Source organism: Aegilops tauschii, chromosome 2 (genome assembly GCF_002575655.3).
Source record: "Aegilops tauschii subsp. strangulata cultivar AL8/78 chromosome 2, Aet v6.0, whole genome shotgun sequence".
Lineage (NCBI taxonomy): Eukaryota > Viridiplantae > Streptophyta > Magnoliopsida > Poales > Poaceae > Aegilops > Aegilops tauschii.
Genome location: NC_053036.3, coordinates 367,323,363 through 367,343,088, shown reverse-complemented (window position 1 = coordinate 367,343,088; position 19,726 = coordinate 367,323,363). Strand labels below are relative to the sequence as shown.

Sequence of the window (19,726 nt, the reverse complement as noted above, 5' to 3'; positions counted from 1 at the left end):
TGTTCAAAAGTGGGTTAGCCTAGTTGATAGACTGTCACCAAGGCAGAAATTCAGGTTTTATGAAACGGATATGCAGGGATGTTTAGAATACCATCGATAAAGTTGCGTGATTTTTTGCTTCACTTTTTACTCCAAGGTTACAATCCAAGTAGCAAAAAATTCATGGTCCAAGATGGTTCTGGAAGTAAAGGCCTTATTTCACTAAGGCCTGATGATGTGTACTCCATATTTGGTTGGAAAAACAATGGAGTGGATGTTTTTGGTTTTCTTAGTACAGAAGGAGAAAAAGCAACCAAAAAAATACCAGTTAGTTTTGTTAACAAAAAAAAGGTAAGATCATGATTGAGGATCTGATCGAAAAGATTGTGAGGAATAAGAGCACGGATGATGACTTTATTCGGATGACGTTTCTAGTTCTCTTAGGAACTATAATTGCACTAGTTTCTCATGAATAAGTTCCGAAGAAGTACTATGCCTTAGTGCAAAATATTAAGTTGATAAGGAAGTTCAACTGGAATGCATTCACTTCGCGATTTTGTTTGTCGGAGATTGGCAAGCTTCTGCAGGATGGCCATGTTAGGGAGTGGCCACAGGGGAACCTGACCCTTTTGCAAGTACGTTCTATTTATTAATTTTAACATTTTTTTTATATAATGTTATCGAAGAACATGTTATTTAATTTGTTTATGTGATTTGCAGTACCTATACTGGGAGAAGGTGCAACCAATCACCGGTCCAAAATATGATCCGTTGGCATTGTTGAGCCCGCTGATGAGGAACTAGACGGAAGATATGGCTGTGAGAAGAGACAAATACGACTACGAATATGGTCGTGGTGTTGGGATGGTAATCCGAGTAATCTTGTTTTTTACATTTATGAAATAAAATTAAGTGTTCATATAATTTGTATTTATAATTCTCTTGTTTCATTTGTAGATCGGTGACAACATTACAGAGGAGTTCAGGCTGAATTATTTTGGAGAAAACCAAGAAAGCTAGTAGCAAAAAATCTAACGTTACTGGAAGGAGGAAAGAGGGCAGTACCTCGGAGGCTTCGAGCCAGAAGCCTACTATGGACCGGATTTTGAGTGAGATGAATGAGCTTCGGAAGGAAATGCTTCATTTGCCAGAGTTATGCGCACAGGTAACACTTGAGCATGTCACTTTAATGTCCATCACTGTATTGTATTGAAGAACTAAGATGAAATGTTTTCTTGCAGAGGATGATTGAGAAACTGAACAAAACAGGCGTCTTCTACAAACCCGGTAACCTGGAAGAAGAATAGAATCTATATAGAGGCATTAATGAGTCTGCAAACGATGGTGGACTTCCGAAAAAAGAGTTTGTATATCACAAAGATGATTCAGATCAGTTCCGCACACCTTTTTACTGCACACCTGAGTACTTGGGTAGTTTCAAGGGTGATATGGATGATCCTATCGAAATACCTGAAGTATCAGATGAAAAAGCGACCACATCTTTAGGGACGGACGAGATCGCATCGCATGCATCGCTTGGTTCTCAAGGAGTAGAAGAGGAAGTGGAGGAGGTTACTGGCAGGCGCAAGCGCAAAGGATCACAACATGTCAAGTCTCCTTATGTGGTCCCTAAACCGAACAAGCGTGCAAAACGTTCTGCCAAAGGAAGTAAGTTTTTTGTGTTTCTAATTGTTCTTGCGTAATAATTATTTATATATTTGCATTTATAAGTATTTGAGTTGTGTGTTACAGAATTGTTCCAAAATGGTGGTGTTAACAAATCTAGTGATGAGTATGATGTGGTGAAAGCGTCCATCAAGTACGTGCGCGCGCATGAGTATTCACAAAAACATGCCAAAACAGAAATTTTCAATGATGGCACGGAAGATGGTCTCAGTGTGCAGAGAGCTTGTCAGATTATTAACCATGAGTGGCTAAGTGGCGACATAAGTTAATTTTATCTATTGTATTACAATTGATTCCAAAATACCATTGTCAAATCTGACACATTATTTATAGGTAATTAATGCATACTCATCATATTTGGTCGACAAAGTTAATGACGATCATTTCATGTTGACAACTTGGAGGGTACATTGGCTGCTTCACATTAGACCCGGAAAGAAGACCGCCGGTAACGACTATGAAGCAGAGTCGCATAGTAATGGACCCGTGAATAGATGTGAGGACGAGTATTTCAAAAAACCAAAGGTAAGTTTGATTGGTTACACGGTATATACATACGATAGTATGTGCTGATTGTGTTTTATGCTCGTTGTTGGATCACGGGTTCCGGCAAAACCCTCAAGGTCCAAACACTGGGGTGCGAACGAAGATCTCCCCCTACCGATCCACGTCCTAGCTTCGGTAAGATCTCAAGGGCTAACTCTACGAACTCGCAACACAAGGGACACAAGATTTATACTAGTTCGGGCCACCGTTGTGGTGTAATAACCTACTCCAGTGTGGTGGTGGTGGATTGCCTCTCGGGCTGAGGATGAACAGTTACAAGGGGAAGAACAGCCTCCTAAGGTTGAGGTGTTCTTGTGTTCGGTGTGTGGCAAAGGATTGGCTCAAGATCAGATGTGAGGCTCAGTTGTCTCTTGATCAGTTGTCTCTTGATCAGTTGCCTCCTACGGTGGTGGCTAGTCCTATTTATAGAGGCCCTGGTCGTCTCCCCAAATATTGAGCAGGAAGGGAGCCAACAACGGCCAATTTGAAAGGGGACAGCTAGTACAACTTATCCTGACAAAAGAAGTATCCCGCTGGTCTTGGTCTCATCGCACCGATATGGAAACCTTTGCTTGACGCCTCGGTACTCCGCGCCTGCGCTTGCTTCCTTAGCACCAAAGAGGAAACAAGGACACTGCGCGCGCCGGTGCCCGCCTGGTCTCGGTCGTCATGGCTCGCGTCACGAGAATCTCGCGAGGTTTGCCTTGCCTTGAACTCTCCGCCCCTCGCGAGCCAACATGGTGAGGCCGCTCCCGAGGAGGTCTTGCGTCGTCCGCCTCACGAGGCTTGGCCCCTCGCGAGGGTCTTGAATGCTTGTTGGTGAAGATGGGCAGTACGGGCCCGCCCGTAGAGCCACGCCATGGGCCGCCGGCAGGCAAGTCTGGGGACCCCCGTTCCTAGAACGCCGACAGTAGCCCCCGGGCCCAAGGCGCGCTCGGGCTTGGCTTCGAGGCGAAGCCAAAGGTCAAGTGCGGAGCACCGCGGGCCCCAATAGCATGCGGCCTTGGTCGACGCGCGGCGGTTGATTGGACGTGGGCGTCTCTGCTTCCCCACGCTGCCTTGGCAACTGCCCGACTTGACAAGTCCGTGCGAGGAATCAAGGAGTACCCCGTGGGGGCATGTAAAGGGTCTGTAGTGTCTTTTGTCTATATTGTCCTTATTATGAACTTGCGCGAGCGTGAGTCCTGCTTCAGCTCGGTCTCCCCTTTCCGACCTCACGACGACTTGGTGCTCTACGCCGACAGGTCCTGGTCCCCAGGCAGGCTACAGCCGTCGCTGGTATGCCAAGTCGTGTGCCGTGGTCAAGGCCAGGAGGTGAGCGGCCCGAGGTCTAGTAAGAGCCCCTGAGGCGCGATGCTCAGGAGGTCCCCTTTAGCGCCCAAGCAGCCGTCGAGTGGTAGGAAAGGGCGGTGACGTTGCTGCAGCAGGGCTGCGGCTAGTGTGGTTCCTAGTCCTTAGCGGTTTTAGCCAATCCGAGATCGAGACTTATCTTGACGGTCCGTAGTCGGTTCCTCATGATGCAGAAGATTCGGGCATAGGTGTCCGTTGCATAACTAGGCCAGGCCCATATGAGCCTTTCCCCCTTCTCCGCGCTCTCCTTTGTGCTCTACGTCCTCAGGTCCCGGCCCTCGAGCAAGCTCAGCCTCCGCTGGTATGCCAGGTCGCGTGCCGTGGTCAAGGCCAGGGGGCGAGGGCTGGAGAGCCAATAAGAGCTCCTGAGTCGCGATGCTCAGGAGCCACCCTTTTAACGTGCAAGCGGATTACACGGGAGAAGAGGGAGCTCGCGGTGCCGCCTGCTGTCATCCTCCGGAGATTCCTGCAAGCCAGCACAAGGAGAGACACGGTTTGCCATTATGGTTGCCGGGCGGCCGCTGATCGCTTCGCCAGAGAATGGGGGCACTGAGGGCCTGGTGAGGTGGCACACGTGGCGAGAGCTCGGCCGCTCAGATTTGTCGACGTTGCAGGGACGGACCCAAGCACAAGCGCCGTGACAGAGTGAGCAACCCCTGGGGTAAGTGCCAATCAAGCAGGCGATAGTCATAGGTAGGTTAAGCATGGAAAGCAAACTAGCTTAAGTAAATGCAGGGAAGATACATGCCACCGGGTCCTGCCTGAGCGGCTTGGGGATGATGCAGACCGAGGGGCGCCCCCAACAAGGTAAGCTAAAGACATGAAAAAGGGATACATGCCACAGGGACGGACCCACGTGGCCTGGGAATGATGCAGCCCGAGGGGCGCTCCCGGCTAAATAAACTTGGAAAATGTCACCTGGTTTTGTTGATGAAGGGATGTTGGAGCAGCTGAAGGTACGTCAGGAGGCTCTGGGGGTCCAGGCAGTTCCTTGAGGACCGTCTCCATCTCCGTCAGGACGGCGTGGTGTCTGGCCTCCTGAGTCGTCCGGGCGCACCGCAAGTTGCGCTGATAGGCGGACGCCATGCTCGGCAGGCCAAAAGGCATGCGAACGTAGCTGTGCGGTGGACCCTCGCAGGGGCCCACGCGCGAAGGCCAGAAGGGCTCCTGAGATGCGGCCCTGTTGAGCCCTGGGACATCGATGCAGATGCGCAGCCCGGCATCCTCGCCTGGATGGGGAGCTGCGCCTGGTGAGCGGCGGTCGCCGTGCATGGCCCTTGCGTCTTGTAGTTCCTGAGTGGTCCTGGTGATGAACTCCTGAGCGGTGGGCGCTCCTCGCCCTGTGTTCTCCTGAGGGAAACGTGCCATGAAGCACGCCTCCAAGTGGTGCCCGAGCGCCTCCCTCGTGATGTTGGCAAGGTCTAAGGCCCTCCAGAAGAGAACCCCCGAGCCCTGCCCGAGAAGGGCACTGGGCGCGCTTTCCTATGCGATGGAGGGAGGCGCCCCTGGCGCGGGCGCTGATCCTGACGAGGTACCACTCTCGACTCCACCCTCCTGAGGTCCTGCGCGGAGCAGCTTCTTCTTCTTCTTCTTGGGGGTGACCTCAGGAGGACGCTCGCCCTTGCTGTCGGGGTCGTCGATTGCTGCAGCTTGGAAGGCACGCTTGAGGGAGCACACTGCGTCTCTTTCTTCGCACGGGAATGTGATGATTCCGCCGCTTCCTGGTATCTTGAGGACATTGTAGCCGTGGTGGGTCACCGCCATGAACTTGGCCAGGGCTGGATACCCGAGGATGGCATTGTACGGCAGACGGATGTGTGCGACGTCAAAGTCGATGAGCTCGGTGCGGTAGTTGTTGCGTTCTCCGAAGGTGACAGGGAGGCGGACCTGCCCTATCGGTGTGGTGGAACCGTCGGTCACTCCTGAGAAAGGTTTGGTAGGCTGAAGCTGGTCATATGGCACTTGGAGGTTGTCGAACGTGTCGACGGACAAGACGTTAAGCCCTGTGCCGCCGTTGATGAGAGTCTTGGTGACTTGCACATTGCTGATGACTGGTGAATAGAGCATGGGGAGAACGCCAGTAGTGGCCGCACACTTGAGCTGATCTGCCGAACTGAAGGTGATGGCGCACTTGGACCACCTGAGCGGGCGTGTGGCTTCAACCTTGGGGAGGACTGCGGTCACTTCACGAGCAAATTGTTTGAAGATGCGCTGCGAGGCTGGGGCCTGAGCACCGCCCAAGATGCAGGCGATAGCACGCGGCTCCTGGAAGCCCCCAACCCCCTCGTCTTGATGGTGGTCGTCGTTCCTTCTTGGTGGTGGAGGTAGTGAAGGAAGACTGGCGTTGCCTTGAGGACGATCCTCACAAGGCTGGTCCCTCCAGGCGCCCTCGCGAGGCTGATCCTGCCAGTGGTCCTCACGAGGCCGGTCGTGCCACTCCTGGCACGGGCCACGATCATCGCAGCGTCCGCCACCACCTCCTCCTCCTCGGCCGTAGCCCCGGTCGTTGCGCTCGGGGCGTCGACCCAAGCGTCCTTCTCGAATGGCTCTGAGCTCTTGACAGTCGCTGGTGTTGTGGCTATTGTAGGGGAACGTAGCAGAAATTCAAAATTTTCTACGCATCACCAAGATCAATCTATGGAGTTTACTAGCAACGAGAGGGAAGGAGTGCATCTACATACCCTTGTAGATCGCGAGCGGAAGCGTTCAAGAGAACGGGGTTGATGGAGTCGTACTCGTCGTGATCCAAATCACCGATGATCCTAGCGCCGAACGGACGGCACCTCCGCGTTCAACACACGTACGGAGCAGCGACGTCTCCTCCTTCTTGATCCAGCAAGGGGGGAGGAGAGGTTGATGGAGATCCAGCAGCACAACGGCGTGGTGGTGGAAGTAGCGGGATTCCAACAGGGCTTCGCCAAGCGCTGCAGGAGGAGGGAGGTGTGTCACGGGAGGGAGAGGGAGGCGCCAGGGCTTAGATTTTGCTGCCCTCCCTTCCCCCCACTATATATAGGGCCAAGGGAGAGGGGGGGGCGCAGCCTTGGCCCTTCCTCCAAGGAAGGGTGCGGCCAGGGAGGAGTCCTTCCTCCCCAAGGCACCTCGGAGGTGCCTTCCCCCTTTAGGACTCTCCCTTTTTTCTTATCTGTTGGCGCATGGGCCTCTTGGGGCTGGTGCCCTTGGCCCATATAGGCCAAGGCGCACCCCCTACAGCCCATGTGGCCCCCCGGGTCTGGTGGACCCCCTTGGTGGACCCCCGGACCCCTTTCGGCACTCCCGGTACAATACCGATAAAGTGCGAAACTTTTCCGGCGACCAAAATAAGACTTCCCATATATAAATCTTTACCTCCGGACCATTCCGGAACTCCTCGTGACGTCCGGGATCTCATCCGGGACTCCGAACAACTTTTGGGTTACCGCATACTAATATCTCTATAACCCTAGCGTCACCGAACCTTAAGTGTGTAGACCCTACGGGTTCGGGAGACACGCAGACATGACCGAGACGACTCTCCGGTCAATAACCAACAGCGGGATCTGGATACCCATGTTGGCTCCCACATGCTCCTCGATGATCTCATCGGATGAACCACGATGTCGAGGATTCAATCAATCCCGTATACAATTCCCTTTGTCTATCGGTATGTTACTTGCCCGAGATTCGATCGTCGGTATCTCGATACCTTGTTCAATCTCGTTACCGGCAAGTCTCTTTACTCGTTCCGTAACTCACATCATCCCGTGATCAACTCCTTGGTCACATTGTGCACATTATGATGATGTCCTACCGAGTGGGCCCAGAGATACATCTCCGTTTACACGGAGTGACAAATCCCAGTCTCGATTCGTGCCAACCCAACAGACACTTTCGGAGATACCTGTAGTGCACCTTTATAGCCACCCAGTTACGTTGTGACGTTTGGTACACCCAAAGCATTCCTACGGTATCCGGGAGTTGCACAATCTCATGGTCTAAGGAAATGATACTTGACATTAGAAAAGCTCTGAGCAAACGAACTACACGATCTTGTGCTAGGCTTAGGATTGGGTCTTGTCCATCACATCATTCTCCTAATGATGTGATCCCGTTATCAACGACATCCAATGTCCATGGTCAGGAAACCGTAACCATCTATTGATCAACGAGCTAGTCCACTAGAGGCTTACTAGGGACATGGTGTTGTCTATGTATCCACACATGTATCTGAGTTTCCTATCAATACAATTCTAGCATGGATAATAAACGATTATCATGAACAAGGAAATATAATAATAACCTATTTATTATTGCCTCTAGGGCATATTTCCAACAGTCTCCCACTTGCACTAGAGTCAATAATCTAGTTCACATCACCATGTGATTAACACTCACAGGTCACGTCACCATGCGACCAACACCCAAGAGTTTACTAGAGTCAACAATCTAGTTCACATCTCTATCTGATTAACACTCAATGAGTTCTGGTTTGATCATGTTATGCTAGTGAGAGAGGTTATTAGTCAACGGGTCTGAACCTTTCAGATCCGTGTGTGCTTTACGAATATCTATGTCATCTTGTGGATGCTACCACGCGCTATTTGGAGCCATTTCAAATAATTGCTCTACTATACGAATCCGGTCTACTACTCAGAGTCATTCGGATTATTGTCAAAGTTCGCATCGACGTAACCCTTTACGACGAACTCCCTTTCACCTCCATAATCGAGAAAATTCCTTAGTCCACTAGGTACTAAGGATAAGTTCGACCGCTGTCATGTGATCCTTTCCCGGATCACTATTGTACCCCTTGACCAACTCATGGCAAGGCAGACTTCATGTGCGGTACACAGCATAGCATACTGTAGAGCCTACGTCTAAAGCATAGGGGACGACCTTCGTCCTTTCTCTCTCTTCTGCTGTGGTCAGGTCTTGAGTCTTACCCAATACTCACACCTTGTAACACAGCCAAGAACTCCTTCTTTGCTGATCTATTTTGAACTCTTTCAAAATCATGTCAAGGTGTGCGTTCTTTGAAAGTATCATCGGGCGTCTTGATCTATCTCTATAGATCTTGATGCCCAATAAGCAGCTTTATCCAGGTCTTCCTTTGAAAAACTCCTTTCAAACAACCCTTTATGCTTTCCAGAAATTTTACATCATTTCGGATCAACAATATGTCATTCACATATACTTATCAGAAATGTTGCAGCGCTCCCACTCACTTTATTGTAAATACAAGTTTCTCATAAAATTTGTATAAACCCAAAATCTTTGATCACTCCATCAAAGCATATATTCTGACTCCGAGATGCTTGCTCTAGTCCATGGAAGGATCGCTGGAGCTAGCATACCTTTTAGCATCCTTAGGATCGACAAAACCTTTCTTATTGTATCACATACAACCTTTCCTTACGAAAACAGGTAAGGAAACTTGTTTTGACATCCATCTGCCAGATTTCATAAATGCAGCTAATGCTAACATGATTCTGACGGACTTAAGCATCGCTACGGATGAGAAAATCTCATCGTAGTCAACTCCTTGAACTTGTGGAAATACTCTTTGCCACAAGTCGAGCTTCATAGACGGTAACATTACCGTCCATGTCCGTCTTCTTCTTAAAGATCCATTTATCTCGGATTTCATGGCTTCTAACCATTTGTCGGAATATGGGCCCACCATCGCTTCTCCATAGCTCGTAGGTTCAGTATTGTCTAACAACATGATATCTAAGACAGGATTACCGTACCACTCAGGAGTAGTACATATCCTTGTCGACCTACGAGGTTTGGTAGTGACTTGATCCGAAGTTTCATGATCACTATCATAAGCTTCCAGTTCAATTGGTGTAGGTGCCATAGGAACAACTTCCTGTGCCCTGCTACACACTAGTTGAAGTGACGGTTCAATAACCTTATCAAGTCTCTACCATCCTCCCACTCAATTCTTTCGAGAGAAACTTTTCCTCGAGAAAGGACTCGTTTCTAGAAGCAATTACTTTTGCTTCCAGATATGAAATAGGAGCTATACCCAACTGTTTTGGGTTTTCTATGAAGATGCATTTATCCGCTTTGGGTTCGAGCTTATCAGCCTGAAACTTTTTCACATAAGCGTCGCAGCCCCAAACTTTTAAGAAACGACACCTTAGGTTTCTCTAAACGGTGTCGTCTCAACGGAATTGCGTGGTGCCCCTTTTAAAGTGAATGTGGTTATCTCTAATGCCTAACCCATAAACGATAGTGGTAATTTGATAAGAGACATCATGGTATGCACCATATCCAATAGGGTGCAGTTATGATGTTCGGACACACCATCACACTATGGTGTTCCAGGCGGTATTAGTCGTGAAACAATTTCCATAATGTCTTAATTGTGTGCCAAACTCGTAACTCAGATACTCATCTCTATGATCATATCACAGACATTTTATCCTCTTGTCACGACGATCTTCAACTTTACTCTGAAATTACTTGAACCTTTCAATAATTCAGACTTGTGTGTTTCATCAAGTAAATACACTCAGCATCTACTCAAATCATCTGTGAAGTAAGAACATAACGATATCCACTGCATGCCTCAGCACTCATTGGACTGCATACATCAAAATGTATTACTTCCAATAAGTTGCTCTCTTGTTCCATCTTACTGAAAACGAGGCCTTTCAGTCATCTTGCCCATGTGGTATGATTTGCATGTCTCAAGTGATTCAAAATCAAGTGAGTCCAAACGATCCATCTGCATGGAGTTTCTTCATGCATATATACCAATAGACATGGTTCGCATGTCTCAATCTTTTCAAAAAACGAGTGAGTCCAAAGATCCATCTACATGGAGCTTCTTCATGCGTTCTATACCAATATGACTCAAATGGCAGTGCCACAAGTATGTGGAACTATCATTACTATTTTATATCTTTTGGCACGAACATGTGTATCACTACGATCGAGATTCATTTTAGGTGCAAGACCATTGAAGGTATTATTCAAATAAACAGAGTAACCATTATTCTCCTTAAATGAATAACCGTATTGCGATAAACATAATCCAATCATGCTTAACGCAAACACCAAATCTCGATGGTAGAGGGAGCATGCGATGCTTGATCACATCAACCTTGGAAACACTTCCAACACATATCGTCATCTCACCTTTAGCCAGTCTCCGTTTATTCCGCAGTTTTTATTTCGAGTTACTAACACTTAGCAACCGAACCGGTATCTAATACCCTGGTGCTGCTAGGAGTACTAGTAAAGTACACATTCATATAACGTATATCCAATATACTTCTGTCGACCTTGCCTGCCTTCTCATCTACCAAATATCTAGGGTAGTACTGCTTCAGTGACCATTCCTCTCATTACAGAAGCACTTAGTCTCGGGTTTGGGTTCAACCTTGGGATTCTTTACTAGAGCAGCAACTGATTTGCCGTTTCATGAAGTATCCCTTCTTGCCCTTGCCCTTCTAGAAACTAGTGGTTTTACTAACCCTCAACAATTGATGCTCCTTCTTGATTTCTACTTTCGCGGGGTCAAACATCGCGAGTTGCTCAAGGATCATCATGTCTATCCCTGATATGTTATAGTTAATCACGAAGCTCTAATAGCTTGGTGGCAGTGACTATGGAGAACCATCACTATCTCATCTGGAAGATCAACTCCCACTCGATTCAAGTGATTGTAGTACTCAGACAATCTGAGCACATGCTCAACGATTGAGCTTTTCTCCCTTAGTTTGCAGGCTTAAGAAACTTGTCAGAGGTCTCATACCTCTTGACGTGGGCACTAGTCTGAAATCCCAATTTCAGTCTTCGGGACATCTCATATGTTCTGCGACGTTTCAAAAACGTCTCTCGTGCCACAATTCTAAACCGTTAGCATTACTCACTGAACTATCACGTAGTCATCAAAACGTGTATGTCAGATGTTTCACTACATCTACAGACGATGCTGAGGTTCAGCACACCGACCGGTGCATTAAGGACATAAGCCTTCTGTGCAGCAATGAGGACAATCCTCAGTTTACGGACCTAGTCCGCATAATTGCTACTACCAACTTTCAACTAAATTTTCTCTAGGAACATATCTTAAACAGTAGAACTAAAGCGTATGACATAATTTGCAAAGACCTTTTGACTATGTTCATGATAATGAAGTTCATCTGATTATTGAATGAACTCCCACTCAGATAGACATCCCTCTAGTCATCTAAGTGACACATGATCCGAGTCAAACTAGGCCGTGTCCGATCATCACGTGAGACGGACTAGTCATCATCGGTGAACATCTCCATGTTGATCGTATCTGCTATACGACTCATGTTCGACCTTTCGGTCTCTTGTGTTCCGAGGCCATGTCTGTACATGCTAGGCTCGTCAAGTCAACCTAAGTGTTTTGCATGTGTTCCGAGGCCATGTCTGTACATGCTAGGCTCGTCAACACCCGTTGTATTCGAACGTTAGAATCTATCACACCCGATCATCACGTGGTGCTTCGAAACAACGAACCTTCGCAGCGGTGCACAGTTAGGGGGAACACGTCTCTTGAAATTTTAGTGAGGGATCATCTTATTTATGCTACCGTCGTTCTAAGCAAATAAGATGCATAACATGATAAACATCACATGCAATCAAATAGTGACATGATATGGCCAATATCATTTTGCTCCTTTGATCTCCATCTTCGGGGCACCATGATCATCTTTGTCACCGGCATGACACCATGATCTCCATCATCATGATCTCCATCATTGTACCTTCATGAAGTTGTCACGCCAACGATTACTTCTACTTCTATGGCTAACGCGCTTAGCAATAAAGTAAAGTAATTCACATGGCGTTATTCAATGACACGCAGGTCATACAAAAAATAAATTAAGACAACTCCTATGGCTCCGGCCGGTTGCCATACTCATCGACATGCAAGTCGTGATTCCTATTACAAGAACATGATCAATCTCATACATCACATATATCATTCATCACATCCTTTTGGCCATATCACATCACATAGCATACCCTGCAAAAACAAGTTAGACGTCCTCTAATTGTTGTTGCATGTTTTACGTGGCTGCTATGGGTTTCTAGCAAGAACGTTTCTTACCTACGCAAAAGCCACAACGTGATATGCCAATTTCTATTTACCCTTCATAAGGACCCTTTTCATCGAATCCGATCCGACTAAAGTGGGAGAGACAGACACCCGCTAGCCACCTTATGCAACTAGTGCATGTCAGTCGGTGGAACCTGTCTCACGTAAGTGTACGTGTAAGGTCGGTCCGGGCCGCTTCATCCCACGATGCTGCCAAATCAAGATAAGACTAGTAACGGCAAGTAAATTGACAAGATCGACGCCCACAACTGCTTTGTGTTCTACTCGTGCATAGAAACTACGCATAGACCTAGCTCATGATGCCACTGTAGGGGAACGTAGCAGAAATTCAAAATTTTCTACGCATCACCAAGATCAATCTATGGAGTTTACTAGCAACGAGAGGGAAGGAGTGCATCTACATACCCTTGTAGATCGCGAGCGGAAGCGTTCAAGAGAACGGGGTTGATGGAGTCGTACTCGTCGTGATCCAAATCACCGATGATCCTAGCGCCGAACGGACGGCACCTCCGCGTTCAACACACGTACGGAGCAGCGACGTCTCCTCCTTCTTGATCCAGCAAGGGGGGAGGAGAGGTTGATGGAGATCCAGCAGCACGACGGCGTGGTGGTGGAAGTAGCGGGATTCCAACAGGGCTTCGCCAAGCGCTGCGGGAGGAGGGAGGTGTGTCACGGGAGGGAGAGGGAGGCGCCAGGGCTTAGATTTTGCTGCCCTCCCTTCCCCCCACTATATATAGGGCCAAGGGAGAGGGGGGCGCAGCCTTGGCCCTTCCTCCAAGGAAGGGTGCGGCCAGGGAGGAGTCCTTCCTCCCCAAGGCACCTCGGAGGTGCCTTCCCCCTTTAGGACTCTCCCTTTTTTCTTATCTGTTGGCGCATGGGCCTCTTGGGGCTGGTGCCCTTGGCCCATATAGGCCAAGGCGCACCCCCTACAGCCCATGTGGCCCCCCCGGGGCTGGTGGACCCCCTTGGTGGACCCCCGGACCCCTTTCGGCACTCCCGGTACAATACCGATAAAGTGCGAAACTTTTCCGGCGACCAAAATAAGACTTCCCATATATAAATCTTTACCTCCGGACCATTCCGGAACTCCTCGTGACGTCCGGGATCTCATCCGGGACTCCGAACAACTTTCGGGTTACCGCATACTAATATCTCTATAACCCTAGCGTCACCGAACCTTAAGTGTGTAGACCCTACGGGTTCGGGAGACACGCAGACATGACCGAGACGACTCTCCGGTCAATAACCAACAGCGGGATCTGGATACCCATGTTGGCTCCCACATGCTCCTTGATGATCTCATCGGATGAACCACGATGTCGAGGATTCAATCAATCCCGTATACAATTCCCTTTGTCTATCGGTATGTTACTTGCCCGAGATTCGATCGTCGGTATCTCGATACCTTGTTCAATCTCGTTACCGGCAAGTCTCTTTACTCGTTCCGTAACTCACATCATCCCGTGATCAACTCCTTGGTCACATTGTGCACATTATGATGATGTCCTACCGAGTGGGCCCAGAGATACATCTCCGTTTACACGGAGTGACAAATCCCAGTCTCGATTCGTGCCAACCCAACAGACACTTTCGGAGATACCTGTAGTGCACCTTTATAGCCACCCAGTTACGTTGTGACGTTTGGTACACCCAAAGCATTCCTACGGTATCCGGGAGTTGCACAATCTCATGGTCTAAGGAAATGATACTTGACATTAGAAAAGCTCTAAGCAAACGAACTACACGATCTTGTGCTAGGCTTAGGATTGGGTCTTGTCCATCACATCATTCTCCTAATGATGTGATCCCGTTATCAACGACATCCAATGTCCATGGTCAGGAAACCGTAACCATCTATTGATCAACGAGCTAGTCAACTAGAGGCTTACTAGGGACATGGTGTTGTCTATGTATCCACACATGTATCTGAGTTTCCTATCAATACAATTCTAGCATGGATAATAAACGATTATCATGAACAAGGAAATATAATAATAACCTCTTTATTATTGCCTCTAAGGCATATTTCCAACAGCTATGCAGGTTGTGGAAGGCACAGAACGGTCGGCTTCTCTTGGATGACTCGGGCTGGTCTCTGCCGCGCTTGGTGTTCGGTTCCGCCGCGAGCACGGCTGCTCCCTTGCGCTTCACGTCCTTGGCCTTGGCTTTCTTCTCCTCCGGGTTTGCAGCCGGGAGCTCGAGGAGGGAGAGACGCCCCTCCTCAGCTCTTGCGCACTTGGTCGCCAGGTTAAACAGCTCCAGAGACGTGCTCAGCTCCTCGTGGATGGCGAGCTCCTCCTTCATCTTGACGTCACGGACGCCATCAGAGAACGCGGAGATGATGGCCTCGTCCGTCACCTTGGGGATCTTGAGGCGAACGTTGTTGAAGCGCTGGATGTACTTCTGGAGGGTCTCTCCTGGTTGTTGCTTGATGCGGCGCAGGTCACCCGCGGCCGGTGGGCGGTCGCGAGTGCCCTGGAAGTTGGCAACGAAACGGTCGCGCATCTCGTTCCAGGAGGAGATCGAGCCTGGAGGCAGGTTCAGGAGCCAGGAGCGGGCACCATCCTTGAGAGACATGGGGAACCAGTTTGCCATGACTTTCTCATCGCCGTTGGCCGCCTCGATGCTCAGCTCGTAGAGCTGCAGGAAGTCCGCAGGGTCGAGGGTGCCGTCGTAGCGAGGAGGCAGATCCGGCTTGAACTTGCCCGGCCAGGCGGCGCTACGCAGCTCGGGGGTGAAGGCGCGGCAGCCGGCCGTGGTCACCGGGGCCTATCTTGGAGGTGGAGCTTGGTCTTGGCGCCCGCGCGCCGCCACGGCAAGCGGCGCGAGGCCTTGCCGCGGCAAGCGATCCGGACGTGGAGGTGCGGGGAGTGGTGGAGCGTTCTCTTGCGGTCGAGGGACTCCTCGACAGCTTCTTTCTTCACGCGCGGGCGCCGGACGCGGTGGGTCGCGCCGTGGAGCCGCGCGCCTTGGCGCCAGGGTGCCGTCTTGGTGCAGAGATGGTGGAGGTGCTCCGTGAGCTACGTCGCCTGTAGCTGGCGGAGGGCGAGGCAGCGAGAGGGACGGCGCAGGGGAGCACCCAGCGGCGCTGACAAGCTCGGCGATGTGGTCGAGCCAGTCCCCGTAGAGGTCGTCGACTGGGCGGTAGCGCAGGAGCTCGTGCGTCATGAGGAGCGTGGCCCGCGCGTCCGTGGGAGCTTGACGAGCATGAGACAACGAACCAGCGGGAGTCAGCGATGGAGTGGCGATGCGGCCGTCCTGCCGCACCGAGGGGTGCAACGAGGATGCTTGATGCTCATTCCCCACCGTGCCGGTGGCGGCGTTGGCGGCAGGCGACGGAGAACGACGGGGCGGCCCGCCGACAGGGGCCGTCTGAGCAATGCAGGTGGCGAGGGCAGCCCGGCGCTCAGCGCGGGCACGGCGTGCGTCTGCCATGGAGACGATGAAGCGACGGGACGCGGAGCGACGGAAGGGAAGCTTCGGCGCACCCCTACCTGGCGCGCCAAATGTCGGATCACGGGTTTCGGCAAAACCCTCAAGGTTTGAACACTGGGGTGCGCACGAAGATCTCCCCCTAACGATCCACGTCCTAGCTTCGGTAAGATCTCAAGGGCTAACTCTACGAACTCGCAACACAAGGGACACAAGATTTATACTGGTTCGGGCCACCATTGTGGTGTAATACCCTACTCCAGTGTGGTGGTGGTGGATTGCTTCTTGGGCTGAGGATGAACAGTTAGAAGGGGAAGAACAGCCTCCTGAGGTTGAGGTGTTCTTGTGTTCGGTGTGTGGCTAAGGATTGGCTCAAGATCAGATGTGAGGCTCAGTTGTCTCTTGATCAGTTGTCTCTTGATCAGTTGCCTCCTACGGTGGTGGCTAGTCCTATTTATAGAGGCCCTGGTCCTCTCCCCAAATATTGAGCGGGAAGGGAGCCAACAACGGCCAATTTGAAAGGGGACATCTAGTACAGCTTATCCTGACAAAAGCAGTCTTCGCCTGCCAAAGGCTCTGGTGGTGACGCCGCCTTGGGCTCCATGGTGACCTCCGTCCTGCCGTCCCGCTGGTCTTGGTCTCGTTGCACCGATATGGAAACCTTGGCTTGACGCCTCGGTACTCCGCGCCTGCGCTTGCTTCCTTAGCACCAAAGAGGAAACAAGGACACTGCGCGCCGGCGCCCGCCTGGTCTCGGTCGTCATGGCTCACGTCACGGGAACCTCGCGAGGTTTGCCTTGCCTTGAACTCTCCGCCCCTCGTGAGCCAACCTGGTGAGGCCGCTCCCGAGGAGGTCTTGCGTCGTCCGCCTCGCGAGGCTTGGCCCCTCGCGAGGGTCTTGAATGCTTGTTGGTGAAGATGGGCAGTACGGGCCCGCCCGCAGAGCCACGCCATGGGCCGCAGGCAGGCAAGTCTGGGGACCCCCATTCCCAGAACACCGACACTCGTTGTCATGCAGACTTATATTCCTCTAAACAAGGGAAACACTCACTAGGTTACTATCGTCATGCATAGCGGGAAGAGAGAGTTTCAGGTTCTTGACTCGTTGATGACCGGAAAACTTGACAGTGTTACTAGACAACTCGTTGAGGACCTGGTAAGTTTTACTTTCAAATGTGTATTTGGTAACATTCGTTTTGTTTAGTATACCGAATGACATTCTTTCCACCATGTTAATTATATCTTTAGAGAAAACAACTAGGAGAAGATATCCAAGAAGCAAATGCAACCGGAGTTGTGAATTATCCGGATGTGTCCACATGGCCTATTCAAACGTATGACATGCCAAAACAACATGATGGGTGAGTACCTACTTTGACAGAATGTCGGTCCTATATGTACAATAGATATTTAATCTTTGTAAATTGTATGCACTAGGAATTCATGTGGAATATTTCTCCTTCGATGCTTTTAATATTGGGAGGGTGACAAATGGACAGGCTTATTTTCACAGGTACACAAGTAATGTTTTTACTACGACGTACAATGTACGCTATGCTAACACCACTTTTTTTAGAGGTCACTGATGATTGGAGGGAGGTAATGATAGCGCAACTTATCTTTTCGGAAAGAAACAAGCTTGATAAAGTGAAAAACAAAGTTATTCGGATATCAAAGAAGAAGAAATAGATGCGACACGGAGGAGTTTTGCATGTGATTGGGTGTTACTGGAGGACTAGATTTTCCAAACGCTTTGCACACTTGGTTATAAATTTTATGTAATAGACATATTTATTAGGTTTGGCCACTATTTTGTTTCAAAAAGATTATATACTTAATTACTCTTTTTATGTACACATGATATTTTGTTTCAGAAAAATTATATGCTTTCTTGTTCTATATAATCAGTCTTTTTTTATGTGTACATGATTTCTTGTTTCGGAAAAGTTATATGCTTACTTACCGTTTGTATGTGTACACGATAATTTGTTGCTGAAAGATTTTATACTTACTCTTTTTGTTGACAATAATGTTTAGATTTACATATATGTAATCGTGTCGTCGTTTATTTTCTGTACACTAAACTATGGCAGCGCATTATTAAAAAAAACGCTGCGAGTTTGTTTAGAAAGACAAAAAAATAGTTTAGAAAAAAATAGTTTAGAAAAACAACAATAATGTTTACATTTACATATATGTAATCGTGTCGTCGTTTATTTTCTGTATACTATACTATGGCAGCGCATTATTAAAAATAAATGCTGCGAGTTAGTTTAGAAAAACAAAAAGAATAGTTTAGAAAAACAAAAAAATAGCCCGCCCGTCCACAGCGTGTCTTAATAAGCCCATCATTATCAAGCCAACCAGGAAACTACGACGGCGTTTCAGAACACGCCGTGGAAACCGGGCCCAACAGGGCAGCCTCGACGTAGCAATTCAAACGTGTTCGAAGTGAGACGGGGTGCCAGGTATATAAGCCGGCCGTCGTCCCCTTCGGCCGGCGAGGTGGGACTAAACTTGCGTCGGCCGCGGGGCAACGCGGAGACAGGCAGCCGCGACGTGGGCCGGCCCAATAAGGCCATGGATGGCACCGACTTCTCGACGGCTCGACGCGCCATGGGCCGGCCCATTTAACCCCGCCGGGATGACACGCCAGGGGAAACTAAAGCAAATTTAGTCTCACCTCGCCGGCCGAAGGAGACGTCGACCGGCTTATACCTGATACGTCTCCAACGTATCTATAATTTTTGATTGTTTCATGCTATTATATTATCTGTTTTGGATGTTTAATAGGCTTTATTATGCACTTTTATATTATTTTTGGGACTAACCTACTAACCGGAGGCCCAGTGCAAATTGCTGATTTTTTTTGCCTATTTCAGTGTTTCACGGAAAAGGAATATCAAACGGAATCCAAAAGGAATGAAACCTTCGGGAGAGTTATTTTTGGAACAAACGTAATCTAGGAGACTTGGAGTGGACGTCAAGGAAGCAACAAAGCGGCCACAAGGCAGGGAGGCGCGCCCAGGGGGGGTAGGCGCGCCCCCACCCTCGTGGGCCCCTCGTGGCTCCACCGACCTCCTTCCTTCGCCTATATATACTCATATACCCCGAAAACATCCGAGAGTACCATGAAACCCTATTTCCACCGCCGCAACCTTCTGTACCCATGAGATCCCATCTTGGGGCCTTTTTCGGCGCTCCGCCGGAGGGGGAATCGATCATGGAGGGCTTCTACATCAACACCATAGCCTCTCCGATGATGTGTGAGTAGTTTACCACAGACCTTCGGGTCCATAGTTATTAGCTAGATGGCTTCTTCTCTCTCTTTGGATCTCAACACAAAGTTCTCCTCGATTCTCTTGGAGATCTATTCGATGTAATTATTTTTGCGGTGTGTTTGTCGAGATCTGATGAATTGTGGGTTTATGATCAAGATTATCTATGAACAATATTTGGTTCTTCTCTGAATTCTTATATGTATGATTTGATATCTTTGCAAGTCTCTTCGAATTATCAGTTTGGTATGGCCTACTAGATTGATCTTTCTTGCAATAGGAGAAGTTCTTAGCTTTGGGTTCAGTCTTGCGGTGTCCTTTCCCAGTGACAGCAGGGGTAGCAAGGCACGTATTGTATTGTTGCCATCGA

General features: G+C 49.2%; 1 pseudogene; it reads left to right on the top strand.

Moving 5' to 3' along the window:
* Window positions 1-244: 244 nt before the first annotated feature.
* LOC123497201 (uncharacterized) lies at window positions 245-17,835 on the top strand (annotated as a pseudogene).
* Window positions 17,836-19,726: the final 1,891 nt, after the last annotated feature.